Genomic DNA, 16,143 nt, shown 5'->3' on the forward strand with positions numbered 1-16,143 from the left:
GAAAAGTAGTGCCAGGCCAGGTGCGGTGGCTCATCCCTGTAATCCCAGCACTTCGGGAGGCTGAGGTGGGTAGATAATGAGGTCAGGAGTTCAAGACCAACCTGGCAAAGATGGTGAAACCCCCATCTCTACTAAAAATACAAAAATTAGCTGGATACAGTTGCAGGCTACTTTGGAGGCTGAAGCAGGAGAATGGCTTGAACTAGGGCAGTACATGTTGCAGTGAGCCAAGATCACATCCCTGCACTGCAGCCTGAGTGATAGAGCTCCATCTCCAAAAAAAAAAAAAAAAAAAAAAAGGAAGAGAGAGAAAGGAGGAAGGAAGGAAGGAAGGAGAGTATGTGTCAGGCTTGGTGCTAAGAACAGCTTTTACATACATTATTTTGCTTAGCACTGTTCTAATCCCACCACACTTTCCACAGCCCCATGAAAACACACCTGTAACTGTACTAGTATCTTACATCTTTTCTAGAATAGTCAACCTACCTTCCTGCCTTTCTTGGCCAAACCTTTTCCCTTCCCCAAAATGCAGTCCATGTCTCTCCATTTGCAGGAAGGATTACCTAACGATTCCAGACATTATGAGTCACTCTCTTCTCTCAATTTTGAGATTCCACAAAATTTACAAAACACTATTACACAATTCAATCGTGTTTTGTGTATTTTTTCAATCTCTACCACAAGAGCATGTACGTGTTGAATAGCAGAATCACATATAATAATTTCTTATGTGCTCTCTTCCCACCTTCCTCATAGCAGTTAGCATTAAGAGCACATTGAAAACCTTTATCACACAAACCAGTAAATCTGGAAGAAACGGATAAATTTCTGGACACTTGCACTCTCCCAAGACTAAACCAGGAAGAAATTGAAACCTTGAATAGACCAATAACAAGGGCTGAAGTTGAGGCAGCAATTAATAGCCTACCAACCAAAAAAAGCCTAGGTCCAGACGGGTTTACAGCCGAATTCTACCAGATGTACAAAGAGAAGCTGATTCCCTTCCTTCTGAAACTATTCCAAACAATAGAAAATGAGGGAATCCTCCCTAACTCATTTTATGAGACCAACATCATCCTGATACCAAAACCAGGCAGAGACACAACAAAAAGAGAAAACTTCAGGCCAATATCCATGATGAACATCGGCACAAAAATCTTCAATAGAATACTGGCAAACAGAATGTAATAGCAAATCAAAAAGCTTATTCATCATGACCAAGTAGGCTTCACCCTGGGGATGCAAGGCTGGTTCAATATATAGAAGTCTATAAACATAATCCATCACCTAAACAGAACCAAAGACAAAAACCACATGATTATCTCAATAGATGCAGAGAAGGCCTTTGACAAAATTCAACAGCCCTTTATGCGAAAAACCCTCAACAAATTAGGTATCGATGGAATGTATCACAAAATAATAAAAGCTATTTATGACAAACCCACAGACAATATCACACTGAATGGGCAAAAACTGGAAGCATTCCCTTTGAAATCTGGCACTACACAAGGATGCCTTCTCTCACCACTCCCATTAAATATAGTATTGGAAGTTCTAGCCAGAGCAATCAGGCAAGAAAAAGAAACAAAATGTATTCAATTAGGAAAAGAGGAAGCCAAATTGTCTCTGTTTGCAGATGACATGACTGTATATTTAGAAGACCCCATTGTCTCAGCCCGAAATCTCCTGAAACTGATAAGCAACTTCAGCAAAGTCTCAGGATACAAAATCAATGTGGAGAAATCACAAGCATTTCTATACACCACCAACAGACAAACAGAGAGCCAAATCAAAAGTGAACTCCCATTCACAATTGCTATAAAAAGAACAAAATATCTAGAAATACAACCAACAAAGGATGTCAAGGACCTCTTCAAGGAGAACTACAAACCACTGCTCAGTGAAATAAGAGAGGACACAACAGATGGAAAAACATTCCATGCTCATGGTTGGGAAGAATCAACATCATGAAAATGGCCATGCTGCCCAAACTAATTTATAGATTCAATGCTATCCCCATCAAGCTACCAATGACCTTCTTCACAGAACTGGAAAAAACCACTTCAAACTTCATATGGAACCGAAAGACAGCCAAAACAATCCTAAGAAAAAGAACAAAGCTGGAGGCATCATGCTGCCTGACTTCAAACTATACTACAAGGCCACAGTAATCAAAACAGCATGGTACTGGTACCAAAACAGAGATATAGACCAATGGAACAGAACAGAGGCCTCAGAAGCAACATCACATATCTACAGTCATCTGATCTTTGACAACCTGAGAAAAACAAGCAATGGGGAAAGGATTCCCCGTTCAGTAAATGATGTTGGGAAAACTAGCTAGCAATGTGCAGAAAGCAGAAACTGGACCCGTTCCTGACACCTTACACTAAAATTAACTCCAGATGGATTAAAGATCTAAACATAAGACATAACACCATAAAATCCCTAGAAGAAAACCTAGGCAAAACCATTCAGGAATAGGCATAGGCAAGAACTTCATGGCTAAAACACCAAAAGCAATGGCAACAAAAGCCAAAATAGACAAATGGGATCTAATTAAACTCCAGAGCTTCTGTACAGCAAAGGAAACAATCATTAGAGTGAACTGACAACCAACAGAATGGTAAAAAATTTTTGCAATCTACCCATCTGACAAAGAGCTAATATCCAGAATCTGCAAAGAACTAAAACAGATTTACAAGAAAAAACAAACAAACCCATTCAAAAGTGGGCAAAGGATATGAACAGACACTTTACAAAAGAAGACATCTATAAGGCCAACAAACATATGAAAAAATACTCATCATCACTGGTCATTAGAGAAATGCAAATCAAAACCACACTGAGATATCATCTCACACCAGTTAGAATGGTGATCATTAAAACATCTGGAGAGAACAGATGCTGGAGAGGATGTGGAGAAATATGAACAATTTTACACTGTTGGTGGGAGTGTAAATTAGTTCAATGATTGTGGAAGACAGTGTCACAATTCCTCAAGGACATAGAAATAGAAATACCATTTGACCCAGCAATTCCATTACTGGGTATATACCCAAAGAATTATAATTGTTCTGTTATAAAGACACATGCATACATATGTTCATTGTGGCACTGTTTACAATAGCAAAGACCTGGAACCAACCCAAATGTCCATCAACGATAGGCTGGATAAAGAAAATGTGGCACATATACACCATGGAATACTACACAGCCATAAAAAATAATGAGTTTGTGTCCTTCATGGGGACATGGATGAATCTGGAAACTATCATTCTCAGTAAACTGACACAAGAACAAAAAAACAGACACCACATGTTCTCACTCATAGGTGGGTGTTGAACAATTAGAACACATAGACACAGGGAGCGGAGCATCACATACTGTGGTCAGTTTGGGTGGGCTAGGGGAGAGACAATGGTGGGGGGAGAAGGATAATTAGGGGAGAAATACCAGATATAGGTGATGAGGGGATGAAGACAGCAAACCACCTTGCCATGTATGTACCTATGCAACAATCCTGCATGATCTGCACATGTACCCCAGAACCTAAAGTACAATTTTAAAAAAAAGAAAACCTTTGTGTGCTTCGATCTAAAATTTTTTTAACTTAATTCTTTGTGACTAATGTCAGCTGCTAGTAAGAAACCATAAATAACTAGCTTTAATAAGATAGAAGTTCACTTCTCTGAATTTAATTTTAAAAGCTAAAATAAAGCAACCATGGTGGCAGTGGTGACTCCATTTGTCATAAAGGAACCAGTGCCCTACCCTTTTGACTCCCTACCTTTAGCAGATGATTTATATCCTCAAGGCTTCTTTGTGGTCCAAGGTAGCAGCTAGAGCTATCCAGCTATCATACCCAGGAAGGAAGCAGAAAGGGAGTAGTTATGGACAGGAACTATACATACCAACTCTCTCCCCTACCCTTCTGAAAGGTGTCTCAGACTTCCTCCCTAACAAATTCTGGTAGTATTTCTTTATTCTCCTCTAACTCAAAGAGTGGTTGTGAAATACAGAATTTTAACTGCACTATAAATCCCAAAATAAAATCAGAAGTCATACTAAGAAAGAAAGTTTGAGTGAGTATCAGGTAGGCATTTCACAGTCTCTGCCACAGCATGTTCAATATTTTAATACATATTTGGTGTCATTTAACCTAAAGAGCTTTGTGCATTGTGCCATATTTGAATTTAGCAAAGCTGAATTCAGGCTCTAGCCTGAATTTATATCCCAGCTCCAGCTGTTACCAGTCATTTGAACTTGAGCAAGATATTTTTCCACTCCATATCTCAATTCCCTCATCTGCAAAGTGGGGATAATAATAGTACCTACATCATGAGGGCATGTAAAGATTAAACGAGCTAATAAATGAAATCACCTGACGCAGTATCTGACTGACCAGGTTAGTATTTGCTATTACTGTCATGTATGTTCTGTAAGGATAGGTCTAATTGCCATTTTGAGTGGCAAGATCCAAATTTGGCTCCTCTAACACCTATGAGGAGCTTTTGTTCAGCATTTATAATGCCTTGCTTTTCAAATTTCAGCACTGTTCTCATTCCAAAAGAATCTGGAAACAAAACAGGAGTATTATCATCAATTCCTCCCTCTCTATCAATTGTTTGAAGATGCATTCTTTGAAGGAGCATTCCAATTGAGGACTAGCCCTGCTGTTTGTAAAGTGTTTGGACATCAGGTTCAGGCTGCCCTACCAATGATTTATTGCATGAAGACAGAGTGCAAATAAAATACTGTAGAAAAAGGGAGAGAGTAATGCCAAATGTAAGCTTTACTCCTATGCAATTTTGCTCAGGGCCATTCTTTCCATGCCTCAGTGGTCTATGACTTAAAATGTTTAATAAAGCTCTATGCAGCACCTGAATTTTGAATACCTATAAAAAAGAAATATTTTAATCTAGTATGTAAAACATTATTTTTCATGACAAGACTTGCTGTGTATTTGAAACTATATTGCAAGCATTTAATAGTAAAGGATTTTTTTTTCTCTTTTTTATGTCTAAAAGAAGTTTCAAAGCTACAAATGATTTTTACTTGTTAATCACAATAAAGTGTTTTTATTTCTAGACCACTGCAGCATTCTCTGTTCTGTCTCAGGATGACCTGGTATCACTAGCTGGTTAGATTCCTCTTTATCTGATTGGAGCCTTGTCAGGGATTCTCACCTCTTGGAACTGCCAGCTGAGGCGATGCCACCTCAGCCCACTGACTCATAGCATTGAAGTGAAACCAGCAACTGGGACTGAAACTACAGGTCTGGTGGACAACGGCATCAGAGACACATGATCTAGAGCTATGGCTTCATGTTGATCACAAGTTAGAGCTGGAACATTTTCCTTGCATTTAAATTGCTGACACATTTCTTTCTTGAATCAGGGAAATGACCCATATTTAAAACATGTATTTCTGCAGTTTCTCTAGCCTCAACTATGAGTATGACATGGTATTGAAAATGGTATAGCTGTGCATTCCAGGCATGTTATTGCGACCATTACGGTAAGCTTTTACTTTTTTAAAAACAAACATCAATTATCTTAGGCTATTGTGAAGACAAAGCAACTATAAAGTAAAACAGAAATCTATGGACCTATCCAACTGTTTTAAGAAGGAAAGAAGCCATGCTGAGAAGCATCACTAACAAAGACTGCTGATTCTTCTCTTCCTCCTCAAGGCATAGTCATTTAACAAGTGCAGTTATGAATAATCTAACACCATCTCACACCAGCTTTATTGTTTTTAAAAAATTGGGGCAAGATACATCTCCATTTCGTATTTCTTTATCCTTTTCTACATTATGAGGAAGCTAAAAATTCAGTATCACCATTTGAACTTAATTTATTTTAAGAGATCTAACTAGCAATAAAACTATACAATAATGACAAGTACAATAAACAGAACCAAGGACAAAAACCACATACAAATTATCTCAATGGATGCAGCAAAGGCCTTCAATAAAATACAACACCACTTCATGCTAAAAACTCTCAATAAACTAGGTATTGATGAAACTATTTCAAAATAATAAGAGCTATTTATGACAAACCCATAGCCAATATCATACTAAATGGGCAAAAGCTGGAAGCTTTCCTTTTGAAAACTGGCAAGGATGCCCCTCTCACCGCTCCTATTCCACATAGTATGGGAAGTTCTAGCCAGGGCAATCAGGCAAGAGAAAGAAATAAAGGGTATTCAAATGGGAAGAGAGGAAGTCAAATTGTCTCTGTGGTGACATGATTGTATATTTAGAAAACCCCTTATCTCAACCCAAAATCTCCTTAAGCTGATAAGCAACTTCAACAAAGTCTCACAATACAAAATCAATGTGAAAAAATCACAAGCATTCCTATACACCAAAATAGACAAACAGAGAGCCAAATCATGAGTGAATTCCCATTCACAATTGCTACAAAGAGAATAAAATACCTAGGAACACACCTTACAAGGGATGTGAAGGGTCTTTTCAAGGAGAACTACAAACCACTGCTTAAGGAAATAAGAGAGGATACAAACAGATGCAAAAACATTCCACGCTCATGGATATGAAGAATCCATATCATGAAAATGGCCATACTGTCTAAAGTAATTTATCGATTCAATGCTATCCCCATCAAGCTGCCATTGACTTTCTTCACAGAATTAGAAAAAACTACTTTGAATTTTATATGGGGCCAAAAAAGAGCCTGTAAAGCCAAGACAATCCTAAACAAAAAGAACAAAGCTAGGGGTATCATACTACCTGACTTCAAACTATACTACAAGGCTGCAGTAACAAAAACAGCATAGTACTGGTACCAAAACAGATATTTAGACCAATGGAACAGAGCAAAGCCCTCAGAAATAATGCCACACATGTACAACCAATCTGATCTTTGACAAACCTGACAAAAATGAGCAATGGCAAAAGGATTCTCTATTTAATAAATGGTGTTGGGGAAATTGGCTAGCCATATGCAAAAAACTGAAATTGGACCCCTTCCTTATAGCTTATACAAAAATTAACTCAAGATGGATTTGAGACTTAAACATAAGACCTAAAACCATAAAAACCCTAGAAGAAAACCTAGGCAATACCATTCAGGACATAGGCCTGGGCAAAGACTTCATGACTAAAACACCAAAAGCAATGGCAACAAAAGCCAAAATTGACAAATGGGATCTAATTAAACTAAAGACCTTCTGCACAGCACAGGAAACTATCATCAGAGCGAACAGGTAACCTACAGAATGGGAGAAAATATTTGCAATCTATCCATCTGACAAAGGGCCAATATCCAGAATCTACAAGGAACTTAAACAAGTTTACAAGAAAGTAACAAACAACCACACCAAAAAGTGAGCAAAGGATATGAACAGCCACTTTTCAAAAGAAGACATTTATGCGGCCAACAAACAAAAAGCTCATCATCACTGGTCCTTAGAGAAATGCAAATCAAAACCACATTGAGATACCATCTCGCGCCAGTTGGAATGACAGTTATTAAAAAGTCAGGAAACAACAGATGCTGGAGAGAATGTGGAGAAATATGAACACTTTTACACTATTAGTGGAAATATAAGTTAGTTCAACCATTGTGGAAGACACTGTGGTGATTCATCAAGGATCTAGAACCAGGAATACTATTTGACTGAGCAATCCCATTACTGGGTATATGCCCAAAGGATTATAAACCATTCTACTACAAAGAGACATGCACCTGTAAGTTTATTGCAGAACTATTCATAGTATCAAAGACTTGGAACCAACCCAAATGCCAATCAATGATAGACTGGATAAAGAAAATGTGGCACATATACACCATGGAATATTATGCAGCCATAAAAACGATGAGTTGTCCTTTGCAGGGACATGGATGAAGCCAGAAACCATCATTCTCAGCAAACTAACATAGGAACAGAAAAACAAACACCACATGTTCTCACTTATAAGTGGGAGTTGAACAATGAGAACACAGGGACACAGGGAGGGGAACATCACACACCAGGGCCTGTCAGGGGGGTGGGGGCAAGGGGAGGGATAGCATTGGGAGAAATACCTAATGTAGATGACAGGTTGATGGATGCAGCAAACCACCATGGCATGTGTATACCTAAGTAACAAACCTGCACATTCTGCACATGTATCCCAGAACTTAAAGTATACATAAAAAAGCCACTAGACATTACAACATAGAGCCAAATTTTAATAAATGATTTTTTAAACCCTTCAGTGCTCATCAATTGGCAGTGTGAACCAAACTCTTCCTAAATTTCAGCAGGTTTACCAAAAACAAGTAGCTATCTCTCTTCTCTTTCTCTCTCTTCCTCTACATGTATATGTATAAAATATTTAGACGTATGTACACCATAATTTTTACCTATGTACTATATGTACTTATGTACACATGAAAATATACACATACAACATGCATGTGTCTTTAAATGCAGTTACATGTGTCTACAGAACACTAAACACCTTGTTTCCTCTTTCATCTTATTCCTATAAACTCAATTTCTAGTCGTCAATGTGAAGATTCAGAAGTAAAATTGCTTAAGAGGAAACTTCACACCTAGCTCACACCTTCTCACAGATTTTCTGTGGCAGCAGGTTCTCAAACTTTCCTCTTGACATTTAGAAAGGCTCACTGCTGATCTTAGGTAATAGAACTTGACACCTGAACAATATGCCCTACATTTTCAGAACACTCAGAATCTACTGATTAATCTACATACTATCTTTGTGAAGTAAAGTAACAAACCTGCACATTCTGCACATGTATCCCAGAACTAACTGGGATAAATAACTACAATTTTTACAAGTTTTTTCAGGCGAGACAACTGAGCCTCCACTGAAGTGTCTAATAACATAGAACAGTAAGGAACCATATTTCAACACTATTATTTAAAGAGGGAGAACTACATAGGAATGATGAAATAATAGCTCACTAAATAATCATTGGACACAATTATGTGCCTTGTAAACAAAAGAAGAAGAATTGTTTCTGTCCTTAAAGCAATTATGATAGAATCTGATATGTATAAAGAGATTTGTTTGAAGCATTGTTGAAGCATGGGACAGAAACAACTAACTGTCATTTGTTGGGGAATCGTAGAAAATATGCTTCTAAAATAATCGTGATGGAGCATCTTGAAGAGCAGGATTTTATTTAGCAGACAGAGAAGAGAACGATGTTCCCATGAGAGCACTGTGACATACCAAGGTACAGAAGTGTGAAATGCCTTTCTCAGCCAAATAAAATTATACCAGTGCAGCAGGCCTGGAGGAATCCAAAATTTCAGTAGGAAATTTTAGAATATATAGAAACCACATAGTGAAAAACCTATAATTCATGCTATGAAATCTTAAATCTATTTTAGGCTCCCAGGAATCACTGATAGAGTAGACACAGAGGCATGAATGACATATGACCTGATCCTATTTGTGTTACAGATTTTTTTCTGTAAAGAAGGACTAGGTCAATTCATTAACTTGAACAACAAAGGGAGTAAGTTGAAAGGAAGAAGAGTGTAAATTAAGCTGCAGCACCGAGAATGAAGAGAAGGTAGCAGTTTCAACTCTCATTTTACAGGTATAATTAACAAAATTCAATTCCTTTAAGTATAATAGATCACTTTCCTTCACTAGTGCCTTTCTAAAATGTGCCAATTTTTTCTCCTCAGGACATCACTAGATTTAGTTTTGCAATATAGTAGTACATAACCTAGCTGCCTGGGTTGCTGCATGACCAAATGGAGTACATATAGATCCAGAAATCACATAACTCCATATTTCATCTGAAGATATTCTTGTCTAAAGTGACAACATTGCTTACCTCTTCACTTGGAGTCTAGAGTTAAATAAAATTTATAGAATCAATTTCTATTTCTCTCCCAAATAAAACCAAATTGACTCACAGGTCTGCAGGGGGAACCAGTCAGCTGCAGCATGAGTTCTCACTTAAGTCTCACTTCAGAGAGAAAAGAAGGGCATGAAGTGTCAGGAGAGGGTGTTCAGTTGCTCCTAAGCTTGTGGCTCCATAAAAGTAACTAGAGAGGTCAATCAAGTACCTCATGCCTTCTAAAAACCTTTCCAATTTTGTTCAAAATAAACAATTCTTGCTTTTCAAGCAATAATTTGAAGACATAATTTACATTTTATCATCTAATGTAAAATGTTTAAAAAGTAGTTTCAAAATTATTAAAAATTGAATAGTTTAAAGAAATTATGTCTCTAATCAGTACACAAGCCATGTCCACACACAAAATGGAAACATCTAAGTCTTGTCAATAAATGTTAACTTAAAAATAAGGCCTGGCTAAAGAGATACCCAAGTTTATTCATGGGATAGTGCCCAGGCTCTGCGCATCATATGAAAAGTATGGCATCATAAATTAAAAGCCAAATAATTTTGAAAAATTCTATTTGTAGTACTAGCTGTATTATAGTTCATTAAGGTATGAGGTCTGATGTAGACATGTTTAGCTGCCACTTATTTTTACTAATGTAGTTCTGTATTAGAGTGTAAGGTAGAAATCGTGGAGTCATGTTTACCAATCATGGTAAGAGGAAGACAAATGCCTGACAAGCATCCTGTATGTCTTCAATTCATTTCAAATGATTTCACAAGGGGACTTCTTACTTACCCTAGAATCCTCCATGAGGGAAACCCATGCTGACTTCCCAACCTGACTTCTCAGAAAATGTACACTTTTTATCAGGTTCTACTCAAGGCCCCCAGTCTGAGAACTAAAATAAGGGTTTGGGGCCACGCGGGAGGCCTGAGAGTGTGAGGCGGCAAACACTTCGGCAGCCAGACAGCTTAGTGGCATCAGATAGAGAGCAGCAATGTACACCCCAGGTCCTGTCTACTCTTTGCCTTCTTGGCCATGAGTTTAGGCGTATGAGTTAACCCAGCTGTATCTCAGTTTTTTCCTCTGTAAAAAATGTGAGAATTATAATTACTTGCCTCTTAAGGATGTTATGACATTAATTCATGTCTCAAAACTCTGTGAATAAAAATCATCCTGCGCAGATGTTAATTACCACTATTCATAGAATAGCCATGAGGCCAGATGCAGCAGCAGAAGTGGTAGGCAGGTTTCTAGGCTTTTTAATGAAGGACAAATGGCAGTGAGTAGGAAGAGCTGTGGAGATAAAGCATTAACCAAGGACTTAAGGTGAAGATCATCATGCTAGCAGAGCTGCAGTCACCAGGTATCCACTGAAATGGTGGTGGAGTGCACATCCCATGACTGCAAATCACCAGAAACTTCAATCATCTGTGGCAACATTTCACAAACAATAAAAGATATTGTTAACATGACTTTGAATCCTAGTGGAGTAAACAAATTGTGGGGAATATTGCTGTACTCTGCAAAATAAAAATAACACTCATTCACTTAAATCATGTGAGCCTACCCGACACTGTCCTTTCATTATTTTTAGATACAGAAATTGAAGAATATGGCCAAATTAGAGAATTCCAGAATCTTTCTCAATAGTTACTTGATAATTGAGTTAGGATATTGTAACTCAGTGACATTTAAAAGGCGAATTTTAAAAATAGTGTAGTTATTTTCCTACAATTTCTACTATTATGTTCATATCCTTCTGGCCTCTGCCCATGATTCATTTTTTGGCTACACCTAGAGAGGCATGAAGGACAGGTCCTCTATTCTCACTAACTAATGTGGCCATGTGAGGTGATTTGCATAAGATTTCTGGATCAGAAAAGACAGTTTGAGTGGAAAGCCTCGAAATTCTAAAGGCTTTTCCATCCAAAGATTGCAGAATTTCTAGGTACCCACATATTGCAGATTACTTCACATTTTACACTTTCTCTTAAGTGTTCTGCAGGATGATGTGAGCATTTTCAGTGTTATAAGTTGCTACAATAGTCTAAGTTCAGAAATATGAAAGTGCCCTTGAGGTGTGTATAAGTGAGCAAAGGTAGACCAAAGTGAGTAACGGTGGACCAGTTGGAAGACTCAAATACCTGCAGTAGGGGTCAGGTCTAAAGAATAACACTTGTTATCTGACATATCTGAACTGTATCTGACAACCATTTATTTTTATGGAGATCAGATTCAGCATGAATTGAATTTGTATTATATGTAAGGTATCACCATGGCTGTTTTCACATTTCAGCTTCAAAAAAACTCAAGTACAAAAGGCATTTTTGTCTCTTTTCCTTTCATTGAGAAACAGAGGTTCAGAGAATTTAAATAACATTGTAAGAGAGTGTAAGATGCCTTTGGCTTCCAGTCTAGTGACCTATCCCCTGGCTCCATCCCTCTGATGTCATAATTATTTAAGTGTCTAAAGAGGCTCCGGGACATGAGTGTGCCACTTCCTGATGGAATCAACCCCTTGGTCACAAGAATGCACCCAAGCACATTAATGACCCACTTATAGAAAAGTAAAAATAGTCATAGCAGACTCAAATTTCCCTAACAGCAGTAGCAGAAAGATGAGAAAATAAGCTAATGTCATCAAATCACCACAGAGGATTGTTCATTCTTACAACCAACATCTATGAAGGATCTATGGTGCCAAGAGACTTGGTCTTTACCCTCAAGGACTTAACCAACTGTGGGAGGAGACAGTCAGGAAACAAATAAGCTCCTAAATAATGAATAAATTACAAGTGAAATCGTGCTAAAATAAATCTAAATGTTTAATATCCATAAACTCCAGTATACATAAAATTAGCCGTTAATTTTTTTCATAGTAGTCATGTTGTTTTTAATGTAAAAAATCTAATTTCAATGGACATAAAAGAAAGTAAAAGTGGATAAAAATAAAGCTCATGATATAACATCAATTGATAAGCCCTGATTCCAAATGGGATTGCAAGCAACCTTCCCTTGGATTTTCAGTGCCAGGTCTTCCAGTGCATTTTGAGACTGCATTGACAGCAGGTAGAATTGGGAGTATAATTATCATCAGAAAATATTAAACTATATGCCAGAAATTAAATCGGGAATAAAAGGACAATGGACCCAGCCATATGGCATGGTTCAATCCCCTGGTGCGAGGTCCCTGCCAACTTTGACCAAGAAAAAAAACTTCTCCTGAGCCTACAGGTGAAAGAAATCTGCAGGTTGATCTCAACTAACAACTGCGCTTCAAAATGCTCACTGTGACCATGAATCCCCTTCCCACTCTCCCGGCACTTTAACTTGAATACTATCATTGCATTTTAGTTGTGGAAGTAAGTAAGTAGCAGCTGAGATATCCTTGTTTGTTCATGTGCCTTAATTTCTAGAATATTCTCTTTCTGTGTTGTTAAAGATTGCCAGAATTAAGCTGTCTCTTCCTGCCTGCAGAACGGCACTATACACAGCACCCTGCCTGAGGCTGGTCAGATAATGAAGCAGAACAATAACGTAATGAGATATTATAGCAATTTCTAGCCCATTCCACACCTGACTGACCTCAGTAATGAGTCAATAAGGCCTGTGGCTCTGTAATGGGAGCTTATGGAGTAGAACATTGAGGCAGCAAGTTGCAAAGGAAAACCTAGAAGCTGTATTAGGGCAGGTATCATAGCTCCTAGCATTTTTAATAGGCCAATTCAGTATATAATCTGATCTCCTGTGGTACCCAGTGGCTTTCTTGCTTCCTTTTCTGAATCACTTCTTAAAGTTCCTTATTAAAAAAAAAAGAAAAGAAAAAAGGGAGAGAACCTCTTATTAAATGAGACATGCAAGATTTACAACTTTGAGGTATTAAAAAGTAGAAATAGAGTGAACAAAAATAAAGCTTATGATATAAAATTTAGTTTCTTCTGCTACTCATGTCTTACTCTAAACTCCTAGATTTCTAGAATATATATATACCCAGTTGCATGGTATTAGTAGAATTAGTGCCTTCACCTTTTGGTTCTACTGATTGTTTCAATTCTTTTAATTCTGAAGCAGTTTCTACTGGTATTCATCTCTTTTTAAACCTAATAATCATATGTGAAATGTTAAAGTTGGATGTTCTGGGCAATTGTGTCATGATCTTAAATTGATTAAATGTGAAAAGTTAAACATCACAGTTCATCCCATAAATGGTACTGTAATTGGATGAAGAATAGTATGATGTACTGAACATTGGTTTCTATGATGATTCCATATGGGATTCTAGCAGAAGAGAAGGATCAATTCACCTACTTTTCCTAGAAGGCTAGGCACAACAAGTAGAGTCACAGACATTGACAATAAGATTATCTGAAAGAAGGAACCTTGGTGTCTCCACAAAGAATGAAATTTTTTAAAAAAATGAGAATAGGAAAGGATAGATATAAGAGAGTAATTAACAACTGAAAACTGAGAAAAAGGATGGTGTTGCACAGACATTGGGGAGTCACAAATCACCCAAGTTAGGTTTGGGTCACAAGACTAGTTTTGAACAATAACACATGAATGGCAATTATGTGTTATTTACAGTCCTAGGGAGCTAAGAATCATTGTGCCCCTCCATCTCTTAATAGCCTTGTCTTCCTAGGTTAAGGCTGCTATATAATAGAAGTATGATGTAAGCTACATATGTAATTTTCAATTTTCTAACCGCCTCATTAAAATTAATAGACTAAATAATTCAATAATATTTTAATCTAATATATCCAAGATATTTTTTCAACATTCAATCAATATAAAAATAATTATTGAAATACTTGACATTCTTTTTATCTTACTAAGTCTAATAAATCCCACATGTATTTCACACATATGACACATTTGGATTCAGACTCAACATATTTCAAGTGTTCAATAGTCATACGGGGCTAGTGGCTGCTCTGTTAAGTAACAAAGTTCTAGAAGGTCTTGCTACAAGATGAAAGAGGGCTGCTGTATATTCTACTGTCTGAGTAAGAGAGAATCTTTTGGTGCATCAAGTGAGCCACTGTAATTTTAGAGTTTGTTACTACAGCATATATTTACCCTAGCTAGTATAATAAATGTAATAAAATCAGTACCAACCAAAAGATTTTCCTTTTTTCTCTTAAGTTTAAAGAAATTGAATGTAGTTAAATGAAAATAAAAATGTGAACAGGATATTAGGTGAGGTGTTGATCCATTAGTGTTTTTCATAGGTGGGAGGAAACTTACTAAAGAGTAGAAGCTGATACCTCACTGCCAGAAGAAACACACACAACAGATGGAATTGACTGTCCAACCAATCACAATCAAATCTGTGTACAAAACTTTGAGCTATCACAACTCAATTAGGAACCTGCTTTCCTGCTTCATTGTTGAAAACCTAATCTTGGAGGATGATATCTTTCAGTCTAACACTAAGGTTTAATACATCTTTTCAATCTTTCTTCTTTCTGATTTCTTTACTCTTCCCTTTCCTCTTGGTCTTACTTTTAATTTCACAGGAGTCACAAATGCCTGACTCCTGGTGAGGGGATGAAGGAGTCTAACATAGTGCTGGCAGAGGCAGGGATTGGAGAAGGTAGAAGGGAGTTGAAGAGGAAGAACTATCCATATTCTCTCAGTCCTGACTGCTTTCTGCCCAAGTGTTCAGGGTGATCAACTGTTGACAGTTGTAGTTGAGGACCCATGGAAGGGTAAAGTACCATTTTGTGGACCACTTGGTCATCTCTGTATGACCAGTTAACACCACCCATCTGACAAACTATTGAAAGGGTATCCTTCCATTACGGAACAACTTCTAGAGCAACTGTTGATCTTTCTCATGATTTGATTTGAATTAATTTTTCTGGCATGCCCGTGACCTATATGGAAAATTTTGAAGTGACTGTCACTCCTAAATGGGACATGAGGGATTCCCTTATTAAAGACTCCATGGGCAGGTCCTGTAGGAACATCTAATTGCATGGTAAGATGAGTCAAGTACCACTAACTTGACTACCATAATGAGGAGAATGGACTGGGGGGTATGACATACCTCTCATACACCTTTCTCCAAATCTCTCTGACTCTCCTCTCATTCTCACACCCTTTGCTCCACCTCAGCAGTGAAGAGAAAAACCCGTTCTTCTAGTTCTTATGATCTCTTCCCCACAGACTTAAAGATGACACCTAGCCAGGTCTCCATTGAAATGGCAACTTTCTGTCTTTGCTCCCCTCCCCACACTTCTTCCCATGTGTGTGTGTGTGTGTGTGTGTGTGTGTGTGTGTGTGTGT

This window comes from Cebus imitator, unplaced genomic scaffold (genome assembly GCF_001604975.1).
Source record: "Cebus imitator isolate Cc_AM_T3 unplaced genomic scaffold, Cebus_imitator-1.0 Scaffold191, whole genome shotgun sequence".
Lineage (NCBI taxonomy): Eukaryota > Metazoa > Chordata > Mammalia > Primates > Cebidae > Cebus > Cebus imitator.